The 15,834-nt window shown below is 39.8% G+C and overlaps 1 pseudogene; it reads left to right on the plus strand.

The window, feature by feature from the left end:
• The first annotated feature begins 12,682 nt into the window (after positions 1–12,682).
• On the plus strand, positions 12,683–15,692 carry LOC101632039 (annotated as a pseudogene).
• Positions 15,693–15,834: the final 142 nt, after the last annotated feature.

A 15,834-nucleotide genomic window follows, 5' to 3' on the forward strand; every position in this document is an offset into this window, starting at 1 on the left:
CTGGGTGGGGCAGGGAACCTGGAACTTCCCTTTTTCCTAGGGGCCACTCTGTTACAAGAGCAGGCAGGTTTGGGAGTCCAGGGGTGCCCCTCTCTGCCCTGTAACAGGAGGAACTCCTGACTGTAGGAGGGGATCAAGAGAGGACACCCCTTTACTCCAGCCTGTCTAGGACTACAGGCTGTGGAACTTCCTGTGCCAGACTATTGATTAGGTACTCAGTGGTCTGGTTGGGAAGTTTTGTGGTGTTTTTTTTTCTGTTCCCTATTTACCCTATAACCTTATCTTACTCTAGCTAGTGGCTGACTCAGCAACATCTCAATAACAAACTTCTATTTTCCTGGGAGCTGCTTTGTTTCTTCTGTTCCGCATTGTTTAAAATCACTGCCCAGAGTCTCAGCCTTTCCTGTTCCCCAATTTCTCCTGGTCTCAGTTCTTCTTAATATGGCAAAAATAGTAAGTGACAGTAAGTGAAAGACTAAAGTTTTATAAATGTTGGTTTAAAAAAATAGCACAAAATAAATAAATAAATAAATAGCACATATACAAACACACTGTATGCCATTAAATAAGGAGTTACCAATTCAATGAGATTTATAAAGGAATTGGGAGTCTGGGCAGATACTATTTTAAGTGATCCATGGACAATGATTCAAAGGACCAAGTATAAATGACAGATATTTTAAAGACTGGGGTGCTGGTACTTCGCTCTGGTTTTATCATATACAGAGATAGGTAATACTTGTGTCAATCAGTGGTCAGCTCATGGAGTTGGCCTGCAATATGTCTGTCTCACAACGCTATCTTTAGAAAGAAAAGTACAAGGACAAAAGAAAAAACAGAGACTGTATCTGTGCAGTTTACTTTCTTTAGTATTTGGTGTAGCAGAACATAAATAGTTTATTAAACATTTTAATGCTAATAAAATAGCACCTTGATTTGATTCAGAAGCAGCTTTTTTAAAAAAAAATTCACAAAATAAATGAAACTATCAAACATCACTTACCCTTTGTTTTTTAACTAGCTATATTAACATACAAACAAGTTGATTTTCAGTGAATACCTTGAAACTATATGTTAATGTAATGTTACTTCAATAGAAAATAACTGTTAAAATGAGCTGCATTGTCTAAATTTACCTATTCACTTTTATCTGAATGAAACAAAACTTTTGACTCCTCCTCAGGACTTTTTGCTTTATTATAACTTGTTTAAGTTTTGTCTAAGTCAATACTTGGTGCTTTAATTTTTAAATCTACAATATTTTTCATATTATTTTTTCTTCTACTCAATGTTGGGGAAGGAAGCAAAATTATCACTAGAGCATTATCTCTGAAGTGACATGTAAAATTCTATTTATTTTAGACATCTTTGAATTCCAATAGCAATGGGCTTTCTCCTCTGAATTTACTTTTTACTTCTAGCACCTCTTTTAAAGTTCCAAGTGATTTCGTATTTGTATAATAATTTGTTGCCTAAATATAACACAATCTCATTACTTCCTTCACAAATTAAGTGTTTTAATTTCTTTTTCTTGCCCTAGGAAAGCTAAAAAAAAATTGGTGACAGTGAATATATTTGTCTTGTTTCTGTCCTTAGGGAAAAAACAGTCTTTCATCAGTAAGTATGATGTCAGCTATATGTTTTATGTAGATTATCTTTTGGAGTTGAAAAAGTTTTCTTTTGTTCCTAGTTTGCTGAGCATTTAATTTTAATCTGAAAATGGATGTTAGATTTTATTACATTTCTCTGCCTGCCTTGAGAGATTATCACACAACATATTAATAGCTAAAATGTTTTAGCTATTAATATGATAAATTGCATTGATTACAATTTGTACTTCAATTGTACTCTGTTGTGGCTTCATTTTCAATGCTGAACACCCGAGTGTGGTAGTGGCTATCATACTAGGGAGCACACACTTTATGTTCTTAGCCCTTTACTAGTTTCCAGTTACCCCAAAAAACAGACTCCTTCCACTCAGAGCTGCAAATAGACAATTTGAAAGTTGGGGTGGGGGGAAGGGGAGGAGTGAGAAATGGGGAGGGAGCATCATAGTCAATGGATGATGATGGAGGACTATGGGTGTTTCTTTGGTGGGTGTGGTGTAGTACCCACATTTGAAAGGGGACACCGAATATGCATATCCCTAGCTCCAAATCACAGTGTTGTAAACTAAAGTTACTCAATTCAAAAACTTAAGTAACAGTTGTATGAATTAGGTATTTTTTCTTAATGACAGAATATAAAACTAAGATCCAAAAAGGTGATTGTCTCACTGGTGTTTGTTACAGAACAAAGAGGAAGGGAACCCAGAGTACAAGTTCCTTTGATTTCCTAATCTGCTCTTAATCATTTGAGGAGGAAAAGAAAAACCAGAAGAGAAGTCCTTCCTGATAGTTTGAGACTTGAGAACAAAATAACTTAGCAAGATACGGAAACTCTTTTGAAAAGGCAGAGACAAGCAGAACTGCTCAAAATTCACTCGCGGGCCAAAAAAAAAAAAAAAAAAAGGCCTGGAGTTTTGACATGGGTTAGAATGAATTAGAAGAGAAGTGAAATTGTGGGTGATGACCTGTATCTCATGGATATGGACTCACCTGGAACCAAAGCATAAGTCTTGGCTGAGAGAACAAAAATAGTTTGGGACTGACCAAATCCAGGGCAGAAAGAAAGAACAGGATTTGAAGTAAATGACTATCAAAAGAAGTCATACCACTGAAACAAAGTGACTTATGAAATGACAACAAGAATGTGGCCCCAAAGCAAGAGTGTACCAGGGTAAAAGAGCTTTCATCTGGATCCTGCTGGTGTGATGGAGACAGTCATCAAGACATCAAGCTTCGAGATGTCACTGCACATCTGCTGGGATTACTAAATAGGAAACAGAAAAGGCTGCTGGTCAACCTGACAACTCCCCAAACATACCATGAAGATACATGATGTTAACTTCACCGTTTGTGTGAGCTAATTTACTCTATAGGAAAACCAAAGGCCACACCAGCCAAGTGACACCTTTGCTGCTAGCCTGGCTTTGCTCTGTTCTTCTAAAACTTGTGTTATTCTGCTCTATTCTTGCTATTACCAATGTCCCCAAAGTTCAAAAACCCTGGTCTCATCACCTGTTTCTGGCCTCTCTCACGCTGACTGCTGGCTTTGTCTCAACTGCAGCTTCACTCATAGTTTTGTCTGTTTCCACACATGGTAGGAAGTGAATAAGGTTTGCAATTTATTTTTGTTATGTATTTAACATAACTTTCTGCTTGTGTCAGTTTCAATACATTTTTTAAATCAAATAATCTGTCTCTTGATGTAAATTATCAAATTTCATGGATACACAGTTGTCCAAAATATTTCACCAGTTCAATTTCTATGAGATCTATAGCAATGCCCCTACTCTTCTTTTCTTCAGTTATTGGTAATTTTTGCCTTTCTTATTTTTGTTAACTGTCTTACTAGGGGGTTATCAGTTTTATTAATCTTTTTGCTTTCCCCCAACCTTTAGTCCTCATTCCCAAGAAAAGAGCTCTTGGCCCCCCCTGGTGGACAGCAGGTTAAATTACAGCACTATGGAGCTGTCCACAGTCACTGTAGCACAAGTTTGATCCCCGAACAGGGAGATGCCCACATGGCACAATAGACCTCTCCTGTCTTGCGTGCTGTTCCCCTCAACAGTGTATTTCAGAAGATCTGTCTGTTCTGCTCCCCACTCTGTCTCTGGTGAATCCTCTAACGTCCCACACCTCTGGCCTGTACTCCAGTTCTTGTATGTATAAATAAATAAATCTTTAAAAAGAAAAGAGTTCTTAAACTAAAAGTGTTAAAGTAGCCTTTGTAGTGACTCCTACTCTAGGAATTTTCTCTTCAAAATAGTTTAATGAGCCACATGGTACAAGTTAGCACATATCAAGAATCATCCTTACTCTCTCCCTCCTTCTTTTCTTTCCTTCTTGTTTTCTTTTGTTTATTTTGCAAAGCATCCATTGCTTTTGACTCTCAGTAAGAAGCTCTGCTCTCTCTGTGAAACATATGTATCAGATCCTACTGGGCTTCCATCTGTTTTAATTCAGCATAACTTCAGGGACAAGGAAACATTCAAGGGTTTGAAAACAAAATGCTGGCAAGATAGCTGCTTCTATTTTGCTAATACACAAAAGGAAAAGAAAACCAAAACTTCTCATTTATCTTTGTAATATCTTGAGGAGAGACATATTTAGCATTAATATGTTTCACTGAATTATTATAGTTTATGTGTTGAAGACTTGGAACACAACAGGAGACAGCATGTAAAAGGGGAAGGAACACTGCAATGATGATCTGACTAACTTCTACTCTCAAAAGAAAGCCTGACCTGGGTTGGGTACAGGTTATGAAGTCTCCAAGGTCTTGCAAGGAAATCTCTTGCCCTAAATAAACAGGTTAGCAGGAAGAATTAAAGTAAGGAACTTTAAAGTAAAGTTTTTCTTTAAAAATTGTCATTCTGGGCACTCCCTCGTGGCACAACGGGTTAGGACACAACACTTCAAGCTGGCCGCTGGTTTGTTTCATTGTGAGTTCAGTCCCCCCCCCCTCCCGCCCGCACCGGAAGTGACCCACATGGCCCGGCAGACCTCTCCTGACCGGCCCGCTGCTCCCCTCAGCAGTGTACTTCATCAGTTGGCCTGTTCTGCTCCCCACTGTCTCTGGTGAATCCTTTCACCACCCCTGCACCTCTGGCCTGTACCCCAGTTCTGTATGCATATTTAAATAAACCTTTTTTAAAAAATTATCATTCCTCAGCAGTCCCCGGATGCTTCCAGATACTCTGATTAAATTTGAAATGTTCTACAAAAATTTCCACCCTGAGTTCTCTTGAGATAAGATCAGCTTGGGTCATCTAGTGGTATCTTCGCCTGCTGAGGAAAATGAAAGATAGTATTCCAAGACTGAAGAATTAACCTTCCGTTTCATAATAAAAGTATAACCCAGGAATATTTTCTGAGTGCAACAGTGCCATCCAGTGGACACTATACTTCAGTCATTTACCAAAAGAAGAAAATATTTTCTGTTACTAAAAATAAATATTTAAACATTTCCCCTTCAATATCTTGTCCTCCTAAATCATGGTCACTAATAGAACAACTTACACTAAAAAGTCTGCCAGTGCCTCTGTGTATGGGATTATAGTGATGTCTGCCTTTTATTTCAGTTACTGGTAATTTTTGCTTTTCTTATTTTTGTTATTTGTCTTACTAGTGACATCAATTGTATTAAACTTTCCCTTCCACTCCTTTATTCCTCTCCCCCAGGAAAAGAGCTCTTTAACTAAAAGAGCATTTATGGGCTTCCCTGGTGGCACAAGGAGTAAAGTCTCAGCACTATGAAGCTATCAGCAGCCACTACAGCATGAGTTGGATCCCCAGCCAGGGAGCTGACCCACATGGCACAGCAGACCTCTCTGTCTTGCCTACTGCTCCCCTCAGCACTTTATTTCAGTCTATCTGCCTGTTCTGCACCCGACTCTGTCTCTGATGAATCCTCTTACACACTTCCCCCAACATCTCTGGCTGACAAACCAACGCTTGTATGCATATTTATGCGTATAAACTGTTTTTAAAATAAAGTAGCATTTATATTGACCCCTAGTCTAGGAGCTTTTCTTCTCAAAACAGTTTAATGAGCCACATGGTGCAAGTTAGCACATATCAAGAAACACCCCTATTCTCTCCCTTTACTTCTTCCCCCTTCCCCTCCCTCCCTGTCTTTCTTTTTCCTTCCTTGAATCCCACAGAGATTAGCCCAGCAGGATTATCAGTTGTTATCTGGCTGCCCAGTCCACAGGTCTTCTCTTGTTTAGGGACCAAGACTTGGTCCGACCCACCTATCTTTCTTTCATTAAAATTCCAATGAAGTGTTCTGACAGCAGCCACAGAGACTGTGGAGGCACCTGGAAAGCAAAGTGAAATAGTAGCTCTTAGAGATGGGAGATAGAGTATAGGATGGGTGAGTAGGGTACAAATCATAGGCAAACAATTACATAAGGATAAGGAGTGTCTTAATTCTATACTTCAATATACTAACCTAGAACAAATGTAGCACACTAAGTAAGTAAGGTACATGTTATCAAGTAAGCATAACATTGTTCTTTGTTCTCCTTCAAGTTTCATCATACTCAGAAGTTCCAGAGAACACCCTGCCCCTATCTAGGAGATATGACTGACTGGTTTCAGTGTTTAAAATGGCACCCTAAAGCTCATGACTACTGAAAGCTCTCACTTGTTCAGTATAGTCTATTTCATCTGTTATTCTTCAGTTTTCTTCTGGTTACTTACCCACTGTTTTATTTTGGACTTATTTGTGTCTAGAAATCCAACCTGCGTCTCTTGTGGCTAACATGCAGTTGAATCCTATTTATCTCGTAGGATCTCATTGTCTCTGTCTTTTCATCGGAGTGCTTAATTAACTAACTTCTAATGTAATTACTTGTGTGGTTAGACTTGTGCTTGTCACTTTCCTATCTGTTCTGCTTGTCTTATGTCATTCTTGCTCTTCTGTTCCAGCATTCCTGCCTTCCTTTGCATTAAGCAAATATTCCTCAGTATACCATTTTAATTCCTTTGTTCATTTTTTAATCTTTTTTTTAGTTTTGGATTTTTTAAATTCACTCTCAAGCATGTTATATGTCTTTAATTTTTGTACATTCTGCTTCAGGCTAATTAATACTGACCAATTCTATTAAAATACAAGTAAACTTGTTCAGTTGTAGCTCCATTTCTCCCTTCTTTTGTAAAATATTCTTTAAAATACTAGAAGTAGCCACAAAGTAAAAAAAAAAAAAAAAAAGGAAAGAAATGTTGTCTTCCAGGGAAAGGACATTCATGAGCAAAGGCATGAAGCAAGAAATAGCCTGTTTATTAGTGTGAAATGCAATAGGAAAGTGGAAGACAATATAACAAGACCCAGATCTTGAAGGACCTTCAACACCATACCAAAACAAGGGGGCAGGAAGCAGGAGGGACACACCCTATTTTCAAATACAGGGAGACACTGGGTCCCATTTACATTTCAGCTAGAGCACAGCTAAGGGTAGCATGGAAGAGCAAATTCAGGAGACACAAGTGGACCAATCAGTATTCTCTCAGTCATCCGCCCACTGAGTTTTTCTTCATTGCCTAATATAGCTCTGGTGACTCCTCAGGTGAGGTTTTTGAGTCAGACCCAAAACACAGTCTACCTTTTGCTTGTCAGCTCCAAGGTGATGAACTCCAACTACAGGGGACTCACTGCAAAGTCACACAAATGAATGAATGCTAAGTCACACAGAGGCTGCCTACTGAGCTTGTGTATAATTAGACCCATGTCTCATTTCTTCCTTAGTCTCATTTATTGGTTAACTAGTCCCTTCGTGTTATGGATGAAAAAAATAAATAAAAAATAAGGTAATAGGCTTTCCTTTGCCCCCCATAGTCAAGTAAATAACGGAAGAGTAAAGATTTTAAATCAAGGGTTCAAATAAAGTTGTGATTATCAGTTTAGTTTTACTAATCCTCACCCTAGCTTCTAGAGTAGATTTTAAAATATCTTTTCTTTCCAATGTTTGTTAACTCTCTTATCATTAAAGAGACTCTAAAGTTATTAATTTTTAACTAATAATATGGTTAATTTTTAATTAATAAGGCACTTCATTTACTTTTGTTTTAGTAGACTTATTTGAAAGGAGACTATTTGAGATGCCTCCAAATCCCTACCGAGGGGAAATTTTGATTAAAATTCATATGGCAGGAAACAGAAAATAGTCGATAGTCATAGTACTTAAAAGCACTATTTAATCTGATGTGTGTCCAAGGTAGATATCTAAGATAGACTTTTGAATGGATGCTTTTGCCAGTCTACTCATCAAATTTGGAAATGATGTGAAAGGAGGCTGCTAAACAGTGGACAGCAATGTAGTCATCTAACAGACTAAGAAGTTTAAAGTAATGGTGTAAAAGAAGAACTGAAATTTGATAACTATGACTATGAGCATTGTGCTACTTGGAAGTGAGTTTGTATATAGTAGAAACCAGATATAGTTATATCATTTTAATCAAACATGTGATGTGCAGAAGGAGGAAGTGTAATAGTAGGCGAACCTTGCCAGACTGTGGGGTGGGGGGAAGGGTTCCCTTTGCAGGGGGATTTATACAATGAGCCCTGCTCTTAGAAGGCCATTTAGATGATGAGGGGGCTCTAAACCATGTTTTTGGGAGAATGTTTGATGAAACCAAGGTGAGAAAGGAAGTTTAGAGTTCTATTCTGTGAAAGGGGAATCAAATTTTTATTGGACTATATCAGAAGGCAAAATTAAGCCCAGTTGGTAGATGCCACAGAGAGACAGATTTCAAACTGACAAGTTTTGAAATGTTGTGACACTTTAGTAACACAACAACATATTCAAGCAGATAGTGAATTTCTAGTAATATTAGAAATAAGGACAATGGCCTTCTGACTCCTTGACTAGCACTTCCCACATAATGGCTAGATTCAGGGCACTATCCCAAGTGCTTTACATGAACTAGCTTGTTTTGTCCTTAAAATCACCCTAGGAGGAATTATTAATATTCTTATTTCACAGATAATGAACTGACTTTGTTAGAAAAGAGAGGAGGCCCCAAGAGTATCAGATTTTATTGAAAGCCTGTCAGGTGTCAACTCTCTGCCGGCCAAGAGTCACACCCCCAAATGGGAGCATGAGTGTTTACGGTTAGGCTATTGCTGGAATTTTTGGTGAACATGTGAGGGGTCTCTTCTGCTGGAAATGTTTATTGTTGTAAGCTTTATCTCTGATTCTGCTGATCTCAGATTCCCTGGTACCTGGTTGTGGGGGGGCTAGAGAGGTGTTCCGAGGTGAGAAGGAGATTTGTTTGTTCTCTCCTTAGAACCTACTTGCAAAGACCTCACCAACAAAAAGTGGCAGATTTGAATCCACAGAGACTGACTCAAAGTCAGAACTGTTCTATATTCAAGCCGTGGCTTGTTGGCTAATGATCCGGGGTAGGGTGGGGTGAAGGATGTCTCAGGCAGATCAAAGACTTGCTAGGATGAGGTAATTTCCATGAGACTCATTGCTATGCTTATTGAACCTTTGCTGTGTATCAGGCACTGGACTACAAATTTTCACTTCCATGAAGAGTCCAGAGAAGCACCAGTACAGTGCTGTGTACAAAACAGACACTCAATCACTATTATGGCCATGGTCACTTTTAATCCTCTCAGCATGGCTTTAGGACTCATCTAAGTAGATACTATCATGCCCACTTTGCTAATGGAGAAGCTGACAGCTTGAGAGATAAAGAAAGTCACCCAAGGTCAGAAGCAGTAAGCGCCAAAGCCAACAAGTGGACTCACACTAAGCCTGACACTAAGCTGATTCTGTCCATTAGGCCACATTTTCACTCACACCCACCCCTCCAACTTGGACATTTTGTGGTTCTGTGAAATCAGTGAGCAAATGATAAGTTTCACTGAAAAAAAAAATAAACATAGAAAACCTTTTAAAAAATGAGTAGACCATTAACTATTTGAAGGTTAATAGCATAATAGTACATGTAGTACATATTATACTAGAAATACAATATTAAATTAAATTCAATTAAATGGAGTCTGCTGTTTGGTTTTAAGCCACTTATTTGCCAGCAAACCTTACTTCCTAGTCCTTTTCTTTACAAATACCACTTGGAAATTCCCAGTGCCAATAAATGAAGAGAAATCTCAAGCCAGAACAGTGATCCTGAACTACAGTCAGATGTTCCTCAAAGAGCAGAAGTGAACATGAGCCCAAGAAGCTAGAGTGTAAAAGCCCTTCAGGAGACAGGACTAAGACACCCACAGACTCCTGCACTGAACAGAACTGTGAATGAACTCTTCTGTAGAAAGCAGCCAGGAAAAGCTCTGCTTGCAGAAGGAGAAGAAAAACCCCACTCACGGATAGGGTAGGAACCTGACTGGGAACAGGAGAACTGGAGAGGTCACTGATGGAAAAGGAGTCAAGGGAGAAATTGAAAGCTAAAGTCTGCTGGGAGTAATGGTGGATAAAAAATTGCTTTCAAGGTAACAACATCCAAAAGTGAAAATAAACAAAAACCCAAGTCATACAGAACCAGTGAAACCCAAGAGACTCCAGCAAAGCCAGAGAAAAATGAGCCTGTAAGCATATCTTCAGAGCACAAAGAATTCTCATTGTAAACTAACTCCAAAAATGAACACAGTAAAAAAAAATTAGAAAGAAAATGACATCTGTGACAAAGAATAAGCAGAGCCACCAAACAACAAGTGAGACAAGCATCCAGACACCGAAGTGAGGGAGCCATACAAAGGTCTCTTGTGATCTTCACAGAGGGAACAATGGAAACTGGGAGGGGAGAGGCTGAGACACTATAAAAAGAATAGAGGGAGTGAAAGATGTGGGGAAAAGTCAATCAGAAGGTGGCACACAGGAAGAAGAAAGAGAATTTAAGAAATATGAAAAACAGACCAAGAAATCCCAATATGGTCCTTATAAAAAGTTCAGGAGGAAAAAAGTAGAGAAAATGGGAGAGGAGCAATTCAAAAAGGTGATGGTAGAGCATTTTCCTAGATATGAATTCTGACATTGAAAAATTCCAGGAAGCTTCATCAAGATAAATAGCAGCAAACAAAGATACCCTGAAGTTAAACTGCAGAAATCGAAGATAACGAGAAAGTCTTTATCACTACTGAGGAGAAGTGGGTGGTAGGAATGGGACACTGATTACACATGTCATGGATTTCTCATCCGTGGAATTTTTATTAGCAATTATAGGATCCAGGGAAAAATGGAGTACTGAGGAAAACAGAGTTGAATAAAGTGAGAAAGATATCTTCTCTCAAGTTCCAATCCTCGAATGTGAGCCAACTGGTATGTAGTTTGGTTCTGTATTCTATCTCCAGCCAGGAGAGTCTGAAGAGGGTCCTCTTGTGTCAGGAGGGAAACAAGTGACAAAATATACTTTGTGTTGCTCCTTGAAAAACCATGGCAATTCTTTCTGTCCAGGGTCAGACACTGATGCAAGGTCAAATCATATTTCACAGAACAGCTCAATCCCCTTACCTGCCATTTATCAGAAAGCGTTTCTCTTATTTACCACCATTATCTCTTATCACCCCCCCGGGTCAGACATTCTGCTATGCACCTCAGAAATGTTTCTCTTCACAATTTCCTTTTATTTTCCACATAACTGTGCCACAAAATAGAAATATAGGTATTGGTTTTTCTGATTATGAAAGTAAAAATAGTCAGAAATATAAAAAGAAAGGACAAGTTGGAACACATCCCAGACTTGGATGCACAAAAATACAATTCTTTGTTTACTATGGCTGACTTGAACTTCCTTTTGTCCTCTCACTCTACAGATGCAGGGTAAAAATAGAGTAGGAATGTAAACTTGCCAATATAAGGTATTCAATTTCTGTTTTCAACATTTCATTTCAGGTAAGTGTATTTGGCCCATGCTCTGGAATCCACTCTTGAAAGTTTGGACTTTAACTCTCATGAGTTTTCCACCTATACATTCATTTACTGTAGTCCCAATTTTCCTGCTTCTGGGGAGGGCCCTATTCCTGACACAGCAAATACAAAGAGGGAAGAAGGATGTTTTCAGAGCCAAGACTTAATAAATAAATAAATAAACAAACCAGAACTTCTCTGCATTTTTCTTATGAAGTTACTGGAAAATGTGCTTCTCTAAGACAAAAGTATAACCATAAGTGAAAATGACTTACACGTTGGACACAGGACCAAAGATAAGGAACAGGTAAAAGGAGTCACCAGAAGGATAGTGAAAAGAGACCCCGATGCAGGTGGTGACCAGGCAAGAGGTCAAATCAGCCCAGACCGGCTCAGATGGCAGACGCTGCCGCCCACCGTGTTGGAGGGTTGAACCAGTAGAATATATGATGCGTCAGTACTTGGAAGGAGATTTCAGATAATTGTCTTTTTTTTTTTTTTTTATATGAGTAATACAACTAAAAGGCAGAAGATTGGTGCTGAAAATGTCTACTGTTCACAGCCAATGTTAAGTTGAAAGGCAGGTGTGTAGCTGCACTTGAACTAAGACTCTGCTACCTAGAATCAGACGCATTTGCAAAGGGCTAAACCATCGATTCAGGGGTGGTGCGAGCAGTTCTCTGATTTGTTGTAAGTTTCAGATTTGTTAACATCTAGACATTCCTGTTCATCCAGAAGGAAGAGCTTTTCATTTTAATTGTGGTGTGAAACTCATCAATCATTTGCTATTATCTCAATCAAGGGGAATAAATATTGTGAATGAATAACCCTTTCAAGGTTGTAGGCGGCCGTGGCTTCTAAGGCAGTTCGGTGGCGGTGGTCGCTGTGAGTAGGCTGATGCTAACGCTGACCGTAAGTGAAAATGACTTACACGGACTAATAGGCTGTTCTTAGGCCTAGGGGCTTTCCCTGGAGCTGACCCTGGCGGGGCCGCAGTCTGAGCTGCTGCAGTGTCTGGGCCCACCGCGGGGCAGGTGTGGGCAGCGAGGGACGTAGGTGTGTTTTATCTTCGAAGGAATGTTGGTATTTGGTGAACATGAACACACAAGAACAAGGCCGAGACTATGAGGACAGAAATGTAAAGGGACCCTATATGGAGCTTCACCCAGATCTCATTATGCATCAGAAAAATGAAAAAAAAAAAAAGAGGAAAATTCATGGAAGACAGGAATTCATTTAGCCTTTTCTGAGAAATGGAATACTGGGTTTGGAGGTTTTAGCAAGTTTTACTTTCACCAACACTTGTGCATTGTGAAAGCCAGGGTGGGAACGCCAGTTACCACTAAGCAGGCCATGGAGGTATTTCCCATGCAAAAAAAAAGGCCCTTTAAGTCCAGAAAACGTGGATCCAGGATGAACCTCTTTTTGCTAAGACAAAGTCCAGTGTGGCTGCTCCTCTAAAGTAAAAAGAAAAGACTCCAAACACTTCATTTCAAGGACCCTCCTCGGATTACGAACAGAGAAGTTGCTGTCATCAGTGAAGAACTCTTACGGGGAATACTGGGGAGAGAAAAGTCTCTTGGAGGCAGTTGCTGATTTACCACCAAATAGTGTTTTAGGTCAGATTAATGGTCACAGACCTAAGACAGAGTCACAAACTTCTGACTTTCCCATGAAGTACAATGGGGAGAACCAGAGTCCCAGTGACAGCAGCACAACTGTGGCCACCTTGAGCAACCATGAGAGAAAACGCTTTTACTATGGCTGCTACAAAGCGCTGGAGCACCACAGGAAGGGGAGTTCCTTGATTCAAAAAAATTCCAATTTAACCAACATAGAGGAATAAAATTATCTCCTCTTATAATACATAAGAAATTATCCATGATTAGATTTAGGTACAGGATTCTCAGATCTCAGCACTTCAGAACAAAAGCAAAGTTTGCAAGCTAAAAATACCAGCAAAGTTGGGTGTAGGTCAATGGGGTCCAACGGGAGACCCTTAAGGAGAACATTGAGGTTCCAGTTGCAGCCCATTCCCTTCCCCAGAATTTTAAGACACTTCCTATGAGCATCAGCTGTGCTTCCCAGATATGGACAGCAATGCCGTGGTGAAGGGAAAGATCTCTCCTGCACTTAATGGCCACTGTAAAGGAAGGCCATTCTTAGGCGAGGAGCTGAGTGCAGAAGCATTCCCTGAGCCACAGAATGGCAGTGCCACATATTCCTGGGACCAGCTGCTCTGTTTCCTCTCCAAGGTGGGAGTGTACAGAACTGATTCATGATAGCTTACCAGAACATCATTCTATTAGTCTGTTTATCTTGGCAGCTGAAAGAGAAGTTATGACTCTGGGTCAAGAAAATCAGACAAGTACCACCAGTGATGACTGAGAAGAACTGCCTGTGTACTTGGTGCAGACCAATCTGTGACGGGCCTGTGTCAGAAGAGACTGTTCATAATGAGAGCTCATGCCACACGGATGAGGATGGAGGTCTCAGGCAGAACATTCTTAGTTCTAAGTTGCTGGACCACCCTTACTCTAAAAGCCCACTGGAGGGTCCTCTAACCGCCAGTGGACTCAAACTAGAAAATCAAGTGGGAAGTGGGAAGAACAGTCCAAAAGCATCTCCAGTGGATGATGAAGAACTGTCAGTCTGCCTTTCTGGATTCCTAGGTGAGGTTATGGTCCCACTCAGCGAAAAAGATGTACTTGGAAGGTTAAAAGACATTTTGTTTGTTTGTTTTGTTTATAATAGTTTATTTTTACATCATTTTGTACTTTTTTTTTCATCTCAATTGTAATCCCCGGGGGTTTCCCATCACCAAGTCACCCGTGTGCCATCACCATAATCCCGTGCACTTCCCTCCCCACCACCCCATTTTTTATCCCATTCCCCACTCCACCCCCACAAAATGTCTCTGGTATATGGCTGTTCATTATTCTTGTTATTTTCTCGCCTGGTCCATTATACTCCTGCTATGAGTGAAACCATCTGGTATTTTTCTTTCTCTTTCTGGTTTATCTCACTAAGCATGATCTTTTCCAGCTCCATCCAAGTTGCTGCAAAAGACATGTGTTTCTCTTTTTTTGGTTGCTGAGTAATATTCCATTGTGTATATGTACCACATCTTTTTAATCCAGTCATCTACTTTTGGGCATTTGGGCTGCTTCCATGTTTTTCCAATTGTAAATAAAGCAGCAATAAACATGGAGATGCAAGTATCTTTTTCAATCAATGTTTTGTGTCTAAAAGACTTTTTTTTTTTTTTTAAGATTTATTTATTTGTGCATACAGAACTGGGTACAGGCCAGAAATGTGGAGGGTGAGAGGATTCACCAGAGACAGAGTGAGGAGCAGAACATGCAGATCAATGAATTACACTGCTGAGGGGAGCAGCGGGCGGGCCAGGAGAGGTCTGCCACGAAATGTGGGTCACCTCCGGGGCAGGCGGGAATCGAACTCATGCTGAAGTGGCTTTAGCTTCTCAGTGCTGTGCTTTAACCTGCTGCGCCACCAGGGAGGGCCCTAAAAGACGTTTTTAGTAAAGACTTCTCTAATAGAAAACCATTCGTCAATAGGGAAGTAACAAATTATCGGGCCAGACATCAAACATGCAACTTCTGCAATAAGCATATGCTGGAAATGGATGATCTGGCAATCTTGGATGGTCAGAGCTGACTAAATGATCAGATCATTAACATGTACAGTGAGCTGATAATGGATGCAGTCCCAGACAAAGTTCACTTCTTCAACAGCTTTTTTCATAGACAGCTGGTAACCAAAGGATATAATGGAGTAAAAAGATGGACTAGAAAGGTGGGTTTGTTTTGAAAGAGTCTTCTGTTGATTCCAAATCACCTAGAAGACCACTGGTCTCATTACTGTGATGCTCTCTAATAGATTTCATTTTATGATTTAATAGATTTCATTTTATGATTCCCAAGGCATTCATTTTAAGTTTTGTGTTTAGAATATAAGAAAGTATTTGCTGACTGAAGCCAGAGAAAAATATAGACCTGAATTTCTTCATGGTTGGCAGACTGCTGTTACAAAGTGTATTCCAAACAGAAAAATGACAATGACTGTGGCATTTTCGTGCTCCAGTACTGCAAGTGCTCGCCTTAAAGCAACCTTTCCAGTTTCCCTAAGAAACTCTTCCTGAGCATGGAAGAGGATCTACAAGGAACTGTGTGAGTGCCAGCTCATGGACTGAAACTCAGCAGGGACTCTGGGAAGTTTGAGCAAGTTGGAGCAGATGGTTTGTTACTTGAATCTCCAAACACTTACTGAATTTTTACAGATATTTCAGATCAGTGGTGTTGACTACTGTCGTTCCCTAAATTTTTTTTTTTTTT

The sequence above is a fragment of the Condylura cristata genome, unplaced genomic scaffold (genome assembly GCF_000260355.1).
Source record: "Condylura cristata isolate star-nosed mole 26May11 unplaced genomic scaffold, ConCri1.0 scaffold00013, whole genome shotgun sequence".
In the NCBI taxonomy this organism is placed as follows: Eukaryota; Metazoa; Chordata; class Mammalia; order Eulipotyphla; family Talpidae; genus Condylura; species Condylura cristata.